The sequence below is a fragment of the Fukomys damarensis genome, unplaced genomic scaffold (genome assembly GCF_012274545.1).
Source record: "Fukomys damarensis isolate Sample0158 unplaced genomic scaffold, DMR_v1.0_HiC HiC_scaffold_2, whole genome shotgun sequence".
NCBI lineage: Eukaryota > Metazoa > Chordata > Mammalia > Rodentia > Bathyergidae > Fukomys > Fukomys damarensis.
Genome location: NW_022900914.1, coordinates 53,564,599 through 53,584,041, shown reverse-complemented (window position 1 = coordinate 53,584,041; position 19,443 = coordinate 53,564,599). Strand labels below are relative to the sequence as shown.

The 19,443-nt window shown below is 33.2% G+C and overlaps 1 non-coding gene across 1 annotated transcript; it reads left to right on the top strand.

Moving 5' to 3' along the window:
* The first annotated feature begins 1,066 nt into the window (after positions 1–1,066).
* LOC117286747 lies at positions 1,067–1,171 on the top strand. Its single transcript, XR_004517869.1, has one exon. It is a non-coding gene; the product is annotated as a U6 spliceosomal RNA (small nuclear RNA).
* The last annotated feature ends 18,272 nt before the right edge of the window (positions 1,172–19,443 follow it).

Genomic DNA, 19,443 nt, shown 5'->3' with positions numbered 1-19,443 from the left:
AAAGATATACTCTGATCCTGGATAGGGCAGAACCAGTATAGTCAAAATTGTTATATTCCAATAATCGAAATACATATTTAATGCAATCACACTCAAGATACCACTAGCATTCCTCACAAAACTAGAGAATGCTGTCCTTAAATACACATGGGACCATAAGAGAACTAGAAATGCAAAAACAATACTGAGCTACATGAAGAAAGCAAGAAGCATAGCAATCCCATTCTTGAAATTGGACTACAAAGCCAGAGTGATCAAAACAGCATGGCAAAAAAACAGACATGTGGATCAGTGGGACAAAATATTGGATGCACAAATAACTCCAGTGACAGCTACATGATTTTTAGCAATGGGGCCAAAACATACACTGGAGGAAGAAGAGTCTAATTAACAAATAGTGCTGGAAAAACTAGCTATCCAAAGTAAAAAGACTGAATTTAGACCCATATCTCTCACCCTGTACTAAAATGAAGTCAAAACTGATCAATAATTGAAATGTTAAAACAGAAACATTTAATCTGCTGGACCATAAAATAGGTAATTCTCGAATCCAGAGGTACACAAGAACTTTCTGAACAGAAGACAAATGGCACAAAAAATAACTACCAAGAATCAACAAATAGGATCATATCAAACTAAAAATTTTCTCCACAGCAAACTAACAGATTGAAGAGACAACATTCAAAATGGGGGGGTTGTCAATTATTCCTTCTAGATTAATATCTAGAGGATAAAAAGAACTAAAAAAAAATTGACCCTCCCAAATAAAGAACCAATAAAAAACATGCAACTGAAATGAATAGATAGATACTTCTCAAACTACAAATAGCCAGCAAATATATAAAAACTTTTAACATGATTTCCCATTAGAGAAATTAAAATTAAAACAACACTCAAGTTCCATCTTACGTCAGAAAGAATGGCTATAACCAAGAAATCAAACAGCAATAAATATTGCCAATGCCACAGAGGAAAAAAGGTACCCTTATACAATATTGGTGAGGATGTAAATTAGAACAACCATTTTGGAAATCCGTAAAAAGATTCCTCAAAAAAGCTAAAATTAGTGCTTGCTTTGGCATCACATATACTAAAATTGGAATGATACAGAAAAGGTTAGCATGGCCCCTGTGCAAGGATGACACAAATTCATGAAGTGTCCCACATTAAAAAAGAAGACCTAAAATCCATAAGGGAACAATATAAATTAAGTTGTTAAGTAAGAAATAGAAAGAAAGGAAAACTATAGAAAGAAAGTACCCTAAAACAGAAAATTCATTGGTATCCTAATAACTTTATAGTATTCATATAAGAATTTAAATTTCTCATATCCCTATATTTTCCAAATGTTCCAGAATTCCATGACATCTCCAAAATACATCTTAATATCCAGCATCCTTACACATAATACCTGAGTAGTCATGTATAATGTTTTCAGCAGCAACAAATCTCTCTCCACAAATTTGAATGACAAAGAAACATTATATCGCTTTATTTCAATCTAATCAAATAAATCTGATATTAAGATTATTGGAACAAGGACATTCCTAAAATCACTTATGGATGGGGGTAGGTCACCCTTTCTGAAGTCACAAATTTGCCCCTGGCCCTTCATAGAGGCTCTTAATAACTTGCTTTTCTAAGTTTGCATTGTCACAGATATCCCTGTCCCCTAAGGGACTGTGCCACTACTCTGATGAGCACAAATTATGATCTTGTTTCATGGTGCACCATGGAAACAATTTACTGCACTTCCCAGAACCTTCCTTCTCACCAGGGCCCTGAATCTGGAGTATTATTTTCTTTGCTTCTGAAATTTGAAGACCTGAGTTCCTGTGATGTCTCTGGAAATATAATCACTCCGTTTCTCCTTTCCTTCCCTCAATAGCCTTGATTCAGAGTTCTGTCTTCTCTTCTACTCTTATCTGTAAAGATGCCTAAAAGGCCCATCTATCATCTTAATGGGAAAGGACGAGAACTTTAAGAACAAAACACATATATATTAATATTTCAATTATAACATTTGGATCTTATTTACACTTCTAGTCTTTCACACCAGAGAAACTGTTTGGTATTTACACATGTGTAATTTAATTATTTCACTTGAGTATATCTGCAATATGCATCCATTTTCCCATGAATGACTCTAGTTTCTCATTCTTTATGGCTGAATAGTATTCCATTTTATAGAAAAAAAAACCATCTTCTCTATACAGTCTCCAACTGATAGGCAAATGGACTCTTTCCAACTTTTAGCTATTTCAAACTATACCACTATAAACATGGGTGCACAATGACTAAAGGTGTAGGAGAAATGGGAAGGGTAGGGGAAAGGAAATAAGGGAAAAGGAAAAATGTGAGAAAACAAAAAATGGAAACAAAGATTTTGTAAATAGGGAAGGGAGGAGGGGGTGAAGGGAGGGCTGGGGTATGGGGAGAAAATGAGAACCAAGACCTGGCATATAAAGGTACAAGATCCCAATAACGAATTTAACTGTACTGTATGCCTAAAAAGCACCAATAAATTCAATGAGAAAAATACTATATTATTATTTCAGTAAATTTTCTCCCCACATTTCAGTTTGTCATATGGATAAGTAGAGTCATCACCTTTCTTGGAAAAGAGGGAGTGAGGTGTCCAAAGAAAATACAACATCCTTTACAATGAACTTATTCATGAGAAGGGAGAAAATTTACCTTGCTCTGTCTTTAACTCCACCATGAATATTTTAACAACAACAACCAAAAAGGGATAAGTATATAAACCAAGGAGTTTGTATTAGTATGTTTTAGTCCGTCATTTCCCTAGTTAAGAATGCTAGTTAAAAACTAACAAAAAAGAGGGAGAAGGAACCAATCTCCTCTTGGTCAAAATCCTTCTATTTTCATTTTAATAATAATTCCTCACATCATCAACATGTGGCATTTATAGTACAAATATTACTTTTAAATTTATTTATATTACCCCTAATATTTTGCTAATGATAGTAGTAGAATAAAAAGTTGAATGCTTTCTTATCTTTAGAGAATGTTGCAGGATATTCAGGGTGATATAAACTCTATTTTACTGGAACAACTATTATTACCATTTACTAATTTATAGTTTGAATGAATGTCATTGATCTTGTATTTTAACTAGGAATAGAGATATCAGTGTCTGTATGCATTCGGGGATACTGTTTTCAGTTAACCAAATTATATTTAATTTCATCCTGAGATAGAGTTGTGGTTGGGCAGCCTCTCCAATGACAGTGACAAACTGGAGAAACACAGCCAGCTATGAAATTGCCACTTATGAAACGCTTCGTGTCACTTCTGTATTCTTTGAAAAACTTGATTTCATAGCCTTTTTTTTTCTACATCCCTACTGCCCTTTGTATGATAAATACCTTCCTAAATGGTTACACTGGCTTTCTTTTGGCCCCCAAAATGCTTAGTCAATGAAATAAGCCACCGCAATACTTTTTTCACTTGACATTAAATCAGATTTTGGTGCAAAGGAACATCAAAGACCAAACTGTGTGTGTCATTCGTATAACTTGTGTAACTTCAAAAGAACTTTATTTTCTCCAGCGACTTTAAAAGTTATTTTTTCATGTATTTATCTATTAATTCATTCCTATATTTTATTCATTCAGTAAACACTTGTAACATATTTACATGTGCCTACATTATTATAACCTGTTGTAGATTCAAAGATTAGTATTACTATTTTTGCCTTCAAAAGAAGTATAGTCCAAAAGACGAATATACCAATGAATGAAAAATAAAATATAGTTAAAGGAATGAAGATGGCTGTTCTAAACTGGGGATTAGGGAGGAAGATGAAAACAATCAGCCACACCTTTGGAATATCTGAGAAAGCTTTGCAGAAAAGCACAGTCTCAAGTAAGTTCTGAGTGATGAATTTTAAAACATACAAGAAGACAGGGTCAAATTTTGGAATTAGATTAACATAACAACTAGCACATTGAACATAATTCTGATGCAGTAGAAAGAAAAAGTGTAATTTGGATGTGATTCATAAAGTTGGAATAATGAGCAGATGAAGGAATTCTTATTTATAAAGCAAAATTTTTTTCCAGGGCAGTGCTAAAAATGATAGGAAATTATTGGAAGTTTTAAATGAGTGGAGGCACAGTGCAATCTAATTTGTATTTTGAAAAATATTATTGTGGTGGGAAAGTTGTGGACAGCTCTAGATTCAAGAAGTCAATGTCTAAACTCTTAAATTCAATGAGTTCTTTCCTAAGTGTTTTCTTTTCTTTTACCTTTCCGTGAAAATTGTCATCGTTATCATTTTGATTAGCAAATTTCTTCTACTGAGGATTCCATGAGCTTTTGGATCTCACATTGCATCTCATCTATTTCTCATTTCCACACAATGTTTCCATGAAATATTAAAGAAAATAATCAAAACACCTTTATGAAGGTGGTGATAATAGGAATATTAAATATTATTAACAACACATATGAGATTATTACTTATCTTCATGTGAATCAAGAAAATGACTGGCAGAAATCAAGTATATTATGTCTAAAAGCAATTGTAAGAACAATTCTTTGCCTTTTATAAATATTTTTATTTTCACATTGGACTTTGCCTTAAAACATCAAAAAAAACCCCAATTTATTTGTATGTTCAGACAAATTTTTATCAAGACACTCCTTTTATAATGTAAACAATAAAGTGATTCAAAGAATGATGAATAAGTTCTATTTTTATTGCTAAATTAATGTGATTTTCAAGACAATTTATATATAACCAAATTCATTCGGTTCCTATAATTCCAGAAAAAAATGAACAAAAGTACTTTAGTTGCTTCAAACAATCTCTAAACATTGGTGGCTCTAGAAATCAATTGTGCCTACATAAGGCAGATTTCCTCCAAATAGAAAAGATTTAATATTAAAACAATAGCTTGTTCAGAGCTGTATTATGAATTTTCTGATAGCAGAAATATGAGTAATAATTATTTTAGATTGAAACTTTGATCTTCTTAAATACATATTAAATGTTTAAAACATTACTAAAAATTTTTATGATGTCCATTTGATGTCCTCTCTCATTCTACCCTAAACTGAAATTATGGAGCAAAGAATGGTGACTTTTATGATATGATATGAGCATGTAATGGATTGTCAGCCTGCAATCTAGAATAGTTAAATTCTAGAATACTTAAATGCTTAAATCACTGTCTCTATGACTATCCTTTACCAATTTTTACCAACTTTTCATAAACATTAAATTAATAAATAGATTCAAATAGGTAAAACTAAAGCTTTCACAACAAAACATTAAATTAGCTGATGATACATGAATTCAAGCTATAAATTTTAATAATGTTTGTAAATAAATATTTAGTAAAATGTGGACCAAATATGCAATAAGACAATCAACTTAACCCATATTTGACACAAAATGTTCAAAATAATAATATATATCAAGCGAGCATTATTCTTCATCTGTAAGATTCAAACTGATGTAAAAGAAAGGTGTGATGTGTGCTTAACAACTCAACACCTAACAGTTTTTTTATGACCTTCTTAGAATATTACAGTAAATATCAAAAGACTGAAGAATTCTCAAATGTTTTATTCATTAATTTTATGTTTGAGAATAATTTAGGAATCTTTAAAATTGTCAGAAATATATTAAAATTGATGCTTATGACAGTATAACATGCAAGACCAATAACCAATAGGAAATGATATAGATGTACATTTAACAATTGTTGTAGTTGTTATTTCTAATTACTAGATAAACACCTTTAAAAATTATTTTATGCCATAAATTCAAGAAAAAGATGTTATAGTACATGCAAGCTTGTAGTAAAAGACAAAATTTTGACTAGAAATAATCTGAATTCTTAAAAATGTTTATACTTGCATTGTAAGATTTTGCTTTTCTTTGTTCCATCTTATTATTTTCTCTAATGATTACAGAATACTGAAAAAAATTTATAGAATACAAATGTTTCTATAACCCTCTCCTCCAAAAGAAGACAAAGAAAAAAGTAGTATTTATTGATTGAGGGATGTCTTAAGTATTATACTTAAGAACTTTTTGTGAACTATCAATAAATATTACAGTTACACTCTGTGACATTTAACGAGGCAAAACTAGACCCTTGATAAACACTGTATCATGATATTTGATTGTGCAGATCTTTGTACATGTTAGCAGTACATAATGATTATATTCATCACAGGGGAGTTTGGACATGTACATAACACATCTTAAGTCTTTGTTCCCTTCCTCTCCCATCCATCCAACCCTAGTTCGCTTTTCTATTTGCAAAGGTTACTTCCACTTTTTTTCTTCAATTCTTTGTCTTTTTTTTACATTCCTTTTCTTTTCCTCCAGATCACTCATCTTTGACTCATTATCTTTATCTCACAAGCTAAGATGGAAGAGTAGATGAGTTCCCAGAGGATAAACACTAAGACTCAATCTGTTTGTAATGCTGTGTTTCCTACCTACATAAAGTAGTGCTGGGAAGGGGTAGGAGACATGGTTAGGAAATATTTCTAAAAGCATGACTAGGTTTTCACCAGATTAATAAAGGATTTAACTGGAGAGACTCTAGCCAGGGAAGTTTTCTTTCTTCTTTATATTCCCCTGAGAATAGGCCTCAAGACAAAAATAATGGAAGCTGACCTTTTTTCAGGGGAAGTTTTTAAAAATCTATCTGTTATATACTTATCTTCTGATTTTTCCTGTAGCAAATTAGATCTGTATCTAAAAATTTAGCATCGCAGTTATGTCAATTCAAGAAAATAAATGAATTTTTTTTCTATTCTACTCTTGTCATATAGCCCAAAAAGCCAGATGGGTATTTTCCTATGGAATAAGTTCTCACACAAGACATTTATATATTTTAAAATTTTGCTTAGAGCCAGCACAAGAGAAAAGACATTGATGGGGGTTGAAGGGAGATAATGATCTATAAGTACATGAGTAAGGCTAGATGAGTCTTGAATGTAATGACAAGACCCTAATTCCACCATGTAGAGTTGGTTCTATGCTCTAGTAGACCACTAGGAGAACTGAATGCAATTGTTCCTCGATGGGGAATTGTTTCTAGGACTCTCTGTAAAGCTAAAATTCATTGATGCTCAAAATTCTTACATGAATTATTTCATATCTTCATATGATCTATTCACATTTTAACATATACTTACATCATTTCTAGTTACTAAAAATATAAATATTTGGTATAGTCTTTTACAGATAATAATTAAAAATACATTTGTACTTTCCACTATTCCTCAATAAACCACTTTATTCCCACATTTTTTTGTGTTTCTCATTGTTCTAATCAGTCAGTCTCAGTTCGAAAGCCACCTAATGAGCTGCCTGTCCTGCTCATTGCTAAATCCTCTGGGAGGTATCCAAAATCATTCAATGACAGGCTGGCCAAATTATACTTAGAAATATTTTAATAAAATTATTTGCACAATAATGAATTTGGTATATGCATAGTCATGTATATATCAAGAAAATTTATTCTTCAAAACTTACACTGGACTTATCCAAAATTTTATTGGATCAGAAGATACGAATGATTTAAAAAATAGACTTAGGGAGTCACTATGTCCTAGTGATGAGTTGGGCCTGGCTTACCAGTGTTGATAATTAAGTTTTCAGTCAATTTTCAAGTTGGTTTTTAAATACAGTCATAATTAAAAATTGAATTATATAAAATTAGAATTAACCAACTTATGTTAAAAAACAAAAACAATAAGCTCTCACAATCTACAAATACCTAACTGATTTACAACATTCTTAGTGGCCAGGAAACATCTTCAGAAAAAGGACCAGGTAGTAAATAGTTTTGGCTTTGTATGTTATAAAATTTCTTGTCATAACTATTCAATCCAACCTTCTAGTGTGAAATCACCTACAGCATAGACTATATGAATGAATGTGTATAGAATTGCTGATTACAACTTTTTTTAATAAAGATAAGTAGCAGGAGCTGAGTGTGTGGCTCAGTGTTAGAGTCATTGTTTAGCATACACAAGATACCAGATTCAGGAGCACCCTCAACTCACATGTGAAGCCCAAACCCCATCTGGGCTTCCCAACTACAAGCAGATCAGTGATGAGCAGAACTGCATGGATACCAGCAGCATCACCCCAGTGCCACCACCTCCCCACATCTGGCCTCTTGGCTGGACATGTACCTGGATCCACACTGCAGATGTCCAGGGGATTAGAAAAGGCCATTGTCCTGATCTCCAGAAGGTAGAGCAGAAGCAGACACCAGAAAGGGGGCCTTACTTCTTCTAAATCCCCATCCCAAAGGGTACAGTTGCTATTCTGATCAATTTACTCACTATAAAGATATTTGAGGATAGTCCTTGATTTTGACTTAATTCACATGGTTAAAGGTGATAGATTAATAACTACCACAAATTGTCATTTTCAGTTAGAGAAAAGAAACAAACCGCATGCAAAAGAAAGCCCATCAGAATCACAGCAGGCTTTTTGACATAAATCCTCAAGTTAAGGAGAGGCTGGAGTGAGGTATTTCAATCCCTACAAGAAAACAAACTCCAACCTAGACTGATGTATCCTGCAAAACTATCTTTCAAATTAATGGGTAAATAAAATACTTCCATGACAAAAAACACCCGATAAACTTCATTAATACCAAATCAGCATTCCAAACAATTTTTTAAAATATTTTAGAAAAAGAAGATGAATGTCATAACTCCATGAGGGCCAACAAAGCAAATCCAAAATATTTCATCAGGCAAAGTAAGACATTAATGGGAGAGGGGAGAAAATTAAAAAGAGCCAACAAGAGGAAAATAACATGACAATGGTAAGACAATATATATCAGTTATAATCATAAGTGTCAATATCCTTAACTCACCAATTAAAAGAAACAGACTAGCAAAATGAATTAATAAGCAAAATCCAAAAATATGCTATATACAAGAAGCACACCTCATTCAAAAAGAAACTCATAGACTGAAAGTAAAAGGATGGAAAACAGTTCTCCATGTTACAGGAACCCAGAAAAAAAGCAGGGATAGCTATCTTATTTTCAGACAAAGTAAATTTCAAATCAAAACTAATTAAGAGAGATCAAGATGGTCACTAACAATACAAGAGGAAGAAATGACAATCATAAATATATATGCACAAAATACTAATGCCACTAACTATACAAAATAAATATTAAGGAACATGAAAATAAGCACTAGTACAATTGTAGTGGGGGACCTTGATACCCCACTCTCATGAATTGACAAATCATCTGGACAAAAAAGCAACAACAAAGTAGTATAACTGAACCAAGCTTTTGAACAAATGGATTTAATAGAATCTGCAGTGTTCCACCCCAAAAAACCAGAATATACATTCTTTTCAGCTGCACATTGGTTATTCTCCAAAACAGACCACATAGTAGCTCATAGAACATGTTTAAGTGAATACAAATGAATTGAAGTCATCCTTTGTATATTATCAGATCATAGTGCAATTAAACTGGAGATCAATAGCATGAGACACTAAAAGTACTTCAAAGAAACATGGAAATGGAATAATACTCTCCTGAACAACACAGAGGAAATTAAAAAAGAAACTACACAGTTTTTACAATTTAATAATAACGCCAGTACAACATACAGGAATTTATGGGACACAACAAAAGTAGTTCTACATAGGAAATTTATAGTAGTTAATTCCCCCACTATGAAAATAGAGTGACTTCAAATAAACACCATAATGGTGATTCTTAAGCTTCTAGAAGAAGAAGAGCAAGAGAAACCTAAAGTTAATACAAGGTAGGAAATTATAAAGATCAGAGCAGAAATCAATGCAATAGAGACTAAGAGAACAATACAATCAGTTGAAAGAGTAAACATATTCAATAGACACTTAGCCAACCTTTAAAAAGCAAGAAAGAAAAGGCTCAAATCTATGAAATTAGGAATGAAAAAGGTGAAAGAAGATATAAAAATTCTAAACACTTCAACTTCAATCAGTGAAATTGAAAATGTAATTATAGATTTATGAAAAAAGGAAAGCCCAGGACCTGCTGGACTTACTGCTGAATTCTACAAGATATTTAGAGAAGAAATACTGCCACTACTCTTCAAACTTTTCGTTGAAATTGAAAGGGAAGTATTCCATTTTATAGAAAAACCTCATCTTCTTTATCCAGTCTCCAACTGATGGGTAAATGGGCTGTTTCCAAGTTTTAGCTATTACAAACTGTACTGGTATAAACATAGGTGTGCATATATCATTAATATGATTCTCTTACTTCTTTTGGAAAGATAATCAGCAGAGGGATGGCTGGGTCAAATGGAACCTCTAATCCTATTTTTTGAGATATCTCCATGTTGATTTCTATAGTGGTTGCACCAGTCTGCACTCCCAACCACAGTGAAAAAGGCTTCCTTTCTCCCCACAATGCCACCAACATTTGTTATTGTTTGATTTTTTTTTTTTTTTGTACTGAGGATCGATCTTGGGACCTTATGCTTGAAAGGCAGGCAGCAGAACCACTGTACTAAATCCCTGGCCCTTGTTTGATTTCTTGATGGCAGCCATTTTTTGTGGGGTGAGGTGGAATCTCAGCACTGCTTTCATCTGCATCTTTCAAATGAACAGTGATGTGGAACATTTTCTTTCATATATTTACTTGCTGATTTTACTTGTTTGAGAAATGTCTGTTCATTTCAGGTGCCTGTTTCTGAATTGGGTCTTTATATTTGGGGGCTGATCTTTTGAGTTCTTTATATATTCTACATAAGAGTCCTTTGTCTGAGGAGCAGCTGGTAAAATTTTTTCCAAGATTCTAGGTTGTCTTTTAGTTCTGTTGATGGTTTCTGCTTCAGTGCAGAATCTTTTTAATAAGATGAGATTCCAGTTGTTGTTTCTTTCTGCCAGTTCCTGTGCTACTGAGGATTTTTACATAAAGTCTTTTCCTATGCCAATGCCTTCAAGAGTTCTGCCTAACTTATCTTCTAGCACATTCAGTGTTTCTATTTCAATATTTAGATCATTAATCCACTTGGATTTCAGTTTAGTGCATAATGAAAGATAAGGGTCTAGTTTTAATCTTTGGCAGGTTGTAATCCAGTTTTTTTCCACCTAGGAAAGATAGCCTCTCTAATAAGTGGTGTTGGAAAAACTGGATAGTATGGCCATTTTCACTATGTTAATTCTTCCTACCCAGGAGCAGGGTATATCTTTCCATTTTCCTATATCTTCTTACTCTCTTTTTTCAGAGTACTGTAGTGTAGAGGTCATAAAGAATGAGAAATTATGAAAAAAAAAAAGTGGAAGTAAGGGCCGGTGATTTAGCTCAGCTGTTTGCTGGCCTGCTTTGCAAGTGCAAGGACCTGAGTTCAATCCCCGGTACAAAAAAAAAAAAAAAAAGAGAGAGAATGAGAAATCAAAGTCAATTCATAGGAAAATGGGCAAATATTGAGGATGTACTCCTAAGTGAAATAAATAAGTCACACATGTATAAATGCCAAATAATTTCTCTGGTGTGAAAAATTATAATGGTACATAAGATCCTAATGGTATAAATGACAATGTGAAGTAGGAAGAAAAGTGCTAAAGGAGTAGGTTAAGTGGGAAGGGGAGAGGAAATAAGGGAAAAGAAAAAAAAACATGAGAAAATGAAAAAAATGGAAATTAAATATTTGTAAATAGGGGAGAGAGGAGGGGGTGAAGGGAGGGCAGGGACAAGGGGAAATAATGAGAATCAAGACCTGTCATGTAAAGGTACAAGATCCCAAAGATGAATGTAACTATACTGTATACCTAACATGTACCAATAAACTCAATGAGAAAAAAAAAGAAATTAAAAGGGAAGCAATACTTCCAAATTCATTCCTAGAAACAAGTGTTTTTTTCCAAAATCAGGGAAAGCCCCAACCAAAAAAGAGAACTACAGGCCAATCTTACCAATGAACATAGCAATGTTGCTGGGAATGAAGACTGGTAACCACTGTGGAAATCAATATGGAGATACCTCAAACAACTAGGATTAGTAATCGCAATTGATGTAGCTATTCCTCTGCTAGTGTCTTCCCAAAAGAATTAAAAGAATCTTACCACAGTGATATATGCTCACCCATGTTTACAGCAGCACAGTTTGTACTAGCTAAAACTTTGAAGCAGCCAAATTGCCAATCAACTGGAGAATGGATAAAGATAATTTGATTTGTTTAATAAAATTAAGTAATAATCATCCTTAAAGAATGACAAACTGGAGACATTTATAGATAACTGAATGATATTGAGGCTATGCTCTTAAGTGAAATTAATAGGACACACATGTGTAAATATCAAATAGTTTCTCTGGTGTGAAAAATTAAAAGTGTAAATAAGGATCAAAATGTATAATTGATGTTTTGTAAAAGGAGGAGAAAGTGTAAAGGAATAGGGGAAGTGAGACAGTTAGAGGAAAGTTAATAAGGGAAAAGAAAAATATGAGACAAGAAAAAATAGAAACAATGTCTTTGTAAATAGGGTAACATAGAGGGGGTGAATGAGGTGCAGAGGAATGGGAAAAATAAGAGCCCAGATACAGCATATAAAAGTACATGATCCCAATGATGAAGGTAACTAAATCATATGCCTAAAATGTACCAATAAACAATGGAAAAAAAAAAGAGATCCCAGATTCAATTTACAGCATGGTAGAAAATAAATAAATGAGTGAATGTATGACTAAATGTGGCAATCCAGATCTGATTCACATTTTCTGACACTTTCTCTAGATTATTCAAGGTTCTTGCATTTATTATGTACGCGTCATTGAGAAGTTTTAAACTGGCATGCTAATATACATCTTTTCCAAAATCCACTTTTGGAGACTTCATATTAGTGTCTTGAAATTTGCTATGCTATTCAGCTTAGCAATGCTGATACCCAGATATTTTATTTCTCTGTCAGAGTGCTGGTTATAAACATTTAGCAGCACATTTCACTTATGCCTGTTTAAAAAAATAGGCACACACTTATTAAATACGGTAACACATTTTTTCAGCAATTGGGAGATAGTGATAGTTACAGGGGCCAGTGTAATACCATCTTGTAGAGGGAGATTAGACTCAACTCGACCTTCAATAAGAACAAATGGGGATTCATAACCAGCAAAGTTGAGGGTCCAGGAAAATTATGAAAAGAAACACCAAAGATAAGGAGTTTCTAACTAAGTTGACTTGGTGGGATTCTTACTGAAAGTTTCCCAGAATATTAAGGTATTAGAGTATGAGCATATACAAAGTGTGGGAAATTTTCCTAAATTTATTGAGCAGGATACTTGTTTAATCCATTCTTCAAAGACAGAGGAGGTTAGCATTGGGCCAAGGCAAAGGACTTAGAGGAGACTTACGAACATTTTTCTCAATGAAGAGTCTTTTGCCAACCCTACCATCACAAGAACACTGATCATATTGAAATAAACAAATAAAAATCACCAGACTCCTTAAATGTCTGCTTCTTCCTGGCATCTGTTTTGCTGTCAGACAGCAAAGTCTGACAGAAATAGGGAAGGATCTACTTTTATGTTACAACACAGCTGTGTATTTACAGCTTTAAAAATATTCAAAAATAGCATATATGTCAGTAATTAGAATATGTTTAGCATCTCAACTTCACTCAAGACTGCAATATACAGCCAATATTAATATTCAACAAATAGTTATGAAGCACCTCCTTTATACCAGGCACAAGATACACATCAGCATAGAGGTTACATCAGTAAATAAAATAATGCTATGATGAAAATAAAGTAGCAAAAGGGTTAAAGAATGATTTAGGTGGATTACAATTTCAAGATTCAGCCTGGAAAATGTTGCACTTAAAAGTAACATTCTAGCAAAGAGTTCAAAAAGTTGGAGGATTCGCTCATATGGGGATGAGGGATCAGGAAAGGAAATCTTGGCCAGTGTGAGCAGCAAGTTCAAATTTCTAAAGTGAGAGAAGATTATGATATTTTTCTGACAAAAAGCAGATTACTGGCTAAAGTGAAGGAGCAGCAGGCGGAGAGGACTAAGGGAGCAGCAAGGGAAAACTATTAGGGCATGTAGCCCAATGAAAGGGTTAGTGCTTCTCCTTCTAAGCACAGAACCTTCGGCACATTTTGAGAGATAAATTAATCTAACTTAATCTTTTCCAAGATTTAAGAAATTATTGGCAAATGGGAAGAATATAATAGATTTAAGATCAGAAAAATGTTGAAAAGTGAAGACAGATTATGAATACATGACTGTTCATTATACTCTTTTCTCTACTGTGTGAGGGTTTAAAAATTAAAAAGAAAATGAAAGAAAGGTGTTGTGATGAAACACACTGTGGAGTAGTGTGTTTGCAAGTACAAGTGAAAGCTATTATAGGGGTTCTGGAAAGAAATAGTTATGACTTAGATTGGCAAAGATAGCAAAAATTTAGAGCGAGATTCTGAGAATATTTTTAAAATAATGTCCATAGTACTTACTGAAGAAAGTACATATGTAAAACAATATTTTTTCTCAGTTTCAATGCATTCTTTATTATGCATGTCTTGTTTTTATTTCACTATTCTCATACAAGACAAAATTTACAACTTTAAATAGATTTTTAAATATAAAATACTTATCTTCTCTCCTCTACTAGCTCGGGGATTATTTAACCTTCAGCAATGTGACTACTACTAAAAGTATTTTATGCACTTAGCAGTAGATCAGAGACTTTCCTGTCCAGGTTTACAAATTCCAACCACCAGGGTCTTGTTTAAGCCAAAAATCTCAGGCTGTCACTGCTGTTGACATTGAGTCAGTCTTGTTCTGTATTTCTCTGTGTTAAAATAATTCCTTCTCATTTTAACCAAGCTTTAAGCAGAAACCCACCTGCAATGAAGGCTGTAGAGGTTTGCTGTAAATTATGCTTAGTCCAGGTTGTGTGCTAGTTTTCAAAATGAAGAAAGACTGTTTCACATGTTAGATTAGTCCTATGGGAAATATCAAAAGTATGCAACTAGCTTAATTCCCATATGGAAAAAAATAGTCAATTCATCAGGTAGTGTTGTCCCTCTAAAATATTATTTAATTGAATAAAATTAGAAAGAGCAATGTTGAAAATATTTCACAGAAGAACTGAGCATTGACTTATGTCCTGGGTATTCTCAGGACAAAATGTAGCATGATAAAAAAAATTAAAGTCACATAAGAAATGTTGGAGAAATATATAATGAAAAATACTTAAAATATAGCTAAGATTTTTTTTTTTTTTTTTTTTTTTTTTTTTTTTTTTTTGTACCAGGGATTGAACTCGAGTCTTTGCACTTGCAAGGCAGGCCACCGACCCGCTGAGCTAAATCCCCAGCCCTTAGCTAAGATCTTAAGGAAAAAGGAAACAAAGTGAAGTGAATACAAATCACAAGCCTAAAATTAAAATTTATTCTTAAGTAGAGTGAATCTAAGGGATTAGATTTCATTAACATGTGTTGGGTAGATGGTTCCAACCAAGAAAGCTGAAAAAAAATCTGGGTATTTCCAGAGAAAAAAAATGAGGAAATACACCAGGGTAATAACAATGAAGTTGGTCTATTTATGTCTGATGTTTTCTTACTAAAAAAATAAAAGTAACTTTACCTAAAATACAGAATCCTACAGCTTGTACAGCCATCAGTTTCAAAATAATTTTACAACACCCATGTAAATCTAGAATCTTCAGCTGTGGTGCCATTGCTGCCTCACAAGTGCAAGGTCCTGAGTTTGATTCTTGGTCTCCTCCCTGTAAAAAAAATATCTTTAGCATAGAACATTACTACATAAATAGTTCTGGATAAGAAATATTATATCATGTAAAGGTACAAGATCCTAAAGATAAATATTACTGTATTGTTTGCTTTAAGTGTGCCAATAAACTTAATGGACAGGGGAAGAAATATTGCTAGGGTGCCTTTCAGGAAGCAGTAATAACCTTCCTGGAGATATACTTCAGAGCAAATTCCAGATGTGATATATGTATCCCACCAATCATCAAACTAAGACTTCACAGGAAAAAATTATAGAAAAAAATGTGGAAATAATTTTTAATGATAGAGCCTCAGGCATATCAGACAGCAGAGCTCTAATATCTAAATGATCATAAACAGAATATAAACAATGAATTTGGAAACCTATGAAAGAACTTTAAATGGTAATTGATACTGTTCACAAAGAAGAGTCATATAATGAGGGGAAAAAAAGAATGGGAAAGGTTGAAAAGAAAGGAAGAAAAAAACAGTTACTAAAACAGAAAAATAATTGGAAATCTAAAACACAAAAGAAGGAGAAGTTATGGGAAATAGTGTAGGCATGAGCAGGAGAAAGAATGATAGAGACATTGTTAAATGATATATTTTCTTTTTTTCCTTTATTGAGTTTATTGGTACATTTAAGGCATACAGTGCAATTATGTTAATTATTGGGATCTTGTACCTTTACATAACAGGTCTTTGTTCTCATTTTTTCCCCTTGTCCCTGCCCTCCCTTCACCCCCTCCTCTCCTCCCCATATACAAACATTCTATTTCCATTTTTTCATTTTTTTCTTTTCCCTTGTTACCTTTTCCCCACCCTTCCCATTTTAAATAATATATTTTCTGACAATTTTACAGAACTGGTCACACATATATATTCTTAAATGCTTTATGCAAAATTTTCTGAGCAACATAAATGACACGAAGATAATCCAAGATGTTGCATAACAAAGCCATAAAAAGTGACTGAAAAATATAAATCATAAAGAGGCAAGAAATTTTATTATTATTGAATGTTAAATGGATAACAAACTTCCAGAAATATAATTAGCCAGAATACTGTAAAATAAGATAATCAAAGAGCTGGTGAATAAGCAACAATGTTTAGCTCTGAACTATAAGTAATTACAAATTATGTTTATGAATTATTTATTTTAAAAAGATAAGAACATTGAAAAGTAGACTATAAGTAGAAATATTGGCCTTTGACATGTTACTTTTGTTTGTTTGAAATTTTTATTTTTCTCATTGAGTTTATTGGTACAGTTACATTTATTATCGGATCTTGTACCTTTTCATGAAAGGTCTTGGTTCTCATGTTTGCCCCTTGTCCCTACCCTCCTTTCACCCTCTTCTCCCTTCCCTATTTACAAATACTTTTTTTCCATTTTTTCATTTTCTCATATTTTTTGAATATTTGATATAAAACCAAACTTTAATTTTCAGAAAGCCAATTTTGTTTTTAATTACTATCAACCTAAAATGCCAGGACAATTTATTGGAAGAATACTTCTGTGTCTCAGGTAAAATTTCAATTAAAAAATCACAAGAAGAAAAGAAAATGGGACATTTTCAGTAATTCTGATTTTTCCATCTACAGCCGTATGGTGTAATTCAGCTCCATATTTTATTTTTTTCTGTCTGTTCAATTTTTTTAGATGTTTCTGTCTCACTTGTGAATTACTTGGAGATCATCTGAATAGAGGCTCAATTTCATAAAAAAGAAGAAAAAATATGTAATCCCAGCACTTGGGAGCTGAGGCAGGAGGAGGATCACTGTGAGTTCAAGACCATCCTGGACTACATAGTGAGTTCCAGATCAGTCTCAACTGCATAATGAGACCCTATCTCAAAGAGAAAAAAAATTGTGAAACAATCCTTTGTTCAATTATTTTTCTATTAAACTTACCTTTTATTTATTGACACACATATTTTCTCACCTATATTTAAAGATGCCTTAATTTCATCTGTGTGGTAAACACTCTTGCTATCTCTAGGATCCAATAATCCCAAATTTTATCTCAATGTCAAATCCACATTTTCTATCATCTTAGGCACTTTTCTTATTGCTGACACTAGCAACTTAAGAGGAAGTTTATTTTGACTCACTGTTTTAGAAATTTCAGTCCATGGTCAGCCAATTTCAAGGTGGGAGAGGCATAAATGTGGGTCATAGGAGAAGAAAAGCATATCATACTGGCGAGAGATCAAAGAGAGAGGGGAGGAACTAGTGAGGGAAAAATACCCTTTCAGGTCATGTCCCCAATGACCAATGTTTCAAACCAGACCAGACTTCCTAACAGCAAGTGTACTATAGAGGTAGGCCCTGTATTACTTTAAAAACTTGAGGCTTTGGGGACCATTTTAGAACTAAACCATAACATTTACCAAGAAATACCTCTTTTCTTCATTTGGGCTCTGTAGACAAGGAGTAGTCTGACAGTATTCATTCTTTAGCATCTGAGGTGAGTTTTTCTTTCAAAGAATCATTCATACAGGTAATTTTTTTCCTCATTGAGTTTATTGGTACATTTTAGGTATACAGTACAGTTACATTCATTATTGGGATCTTGTACCATTACATGACAGGTCTTGGTTCTCAGTTTTTCCCCTTGTCCCTGCCCTTCTTTCACCCTCTTCTCCCCTCCCCATTTACAAACACTTTATTTCCATTTTCTCCTATTTTTTCTTTTCCCTTATTACCTTTACCCTAACCTTCCCACTTTCCCTATACCTTTAGCCCCTTTCTTCCTATTTCACATTGTCAACTATCTCATTATGATCTTATGTTCTATTATAGTGTATTCACACCAGCGAAAATATTTGGTATTTACACATTTGTGACTTATTTATTTCAAAGGAGTATATCCTCAATATGTATCCATTTTCCTATGAATGAATTTAATTTCTCTTTCTTATATGGCTGAGTAGTATTCCATTTCATAGAAAAACCACATCTTCTTTATCCAGTCTCCAACTGATGGGAAAATGGGTTGTTTCCAAGTTTTAGCTATTACAAACTGTGCCACTATTAACATAGGTGCACATATATCACTGTGATATGATGCTTTTAATTCCTTTGGAAGGATACCCAGCAGAGGGATGTCTGGGTCAAATGGAACCTCTAGTCCCAGCTCTTTGAAGTATGTCCATATTGATTTCCATAGTGGTTTCCATATTGATTTCCATAGTGCATACTAGTCTGCACTCCCACCAACAATGGAGAAGGGTTCCTTTCTCCCCACAACCCCGCCAACATTTGTTATTGTGTGATTTCTTGAAAGTAACTATTCTTTGTGGAGTGGGGTGGAATCTCAGGGTTGTTTTCATATGCATCTCTCAAATGACCAGTGATGTGGAATGCTTTTTCATATATTTACTTGCTGCTTTTACTTCTTTCTGAGAAATTTCTGTTTATTTCCGATGCCAATTTTTTAATTGGGTCTTTATATTTGGAGGGAGGTGACTGTTTTGAGTTCTTTATATATTCTACATAAGAGTCCTTTGTCTGAGGAGCAACTGGTAAATTTTTTTCCCACATTGTAGGTTGTCTCTTAGTTCTGTGGATTATTTCTTTTGCAGTACAGCAGCTTTAAAATAAGATGAGGTCCCAGTTGTTGATTTTTTTCTGCTAGCTCCTATGCTACTGAGGATTTGTTCATAAAGTCTTTTCCTA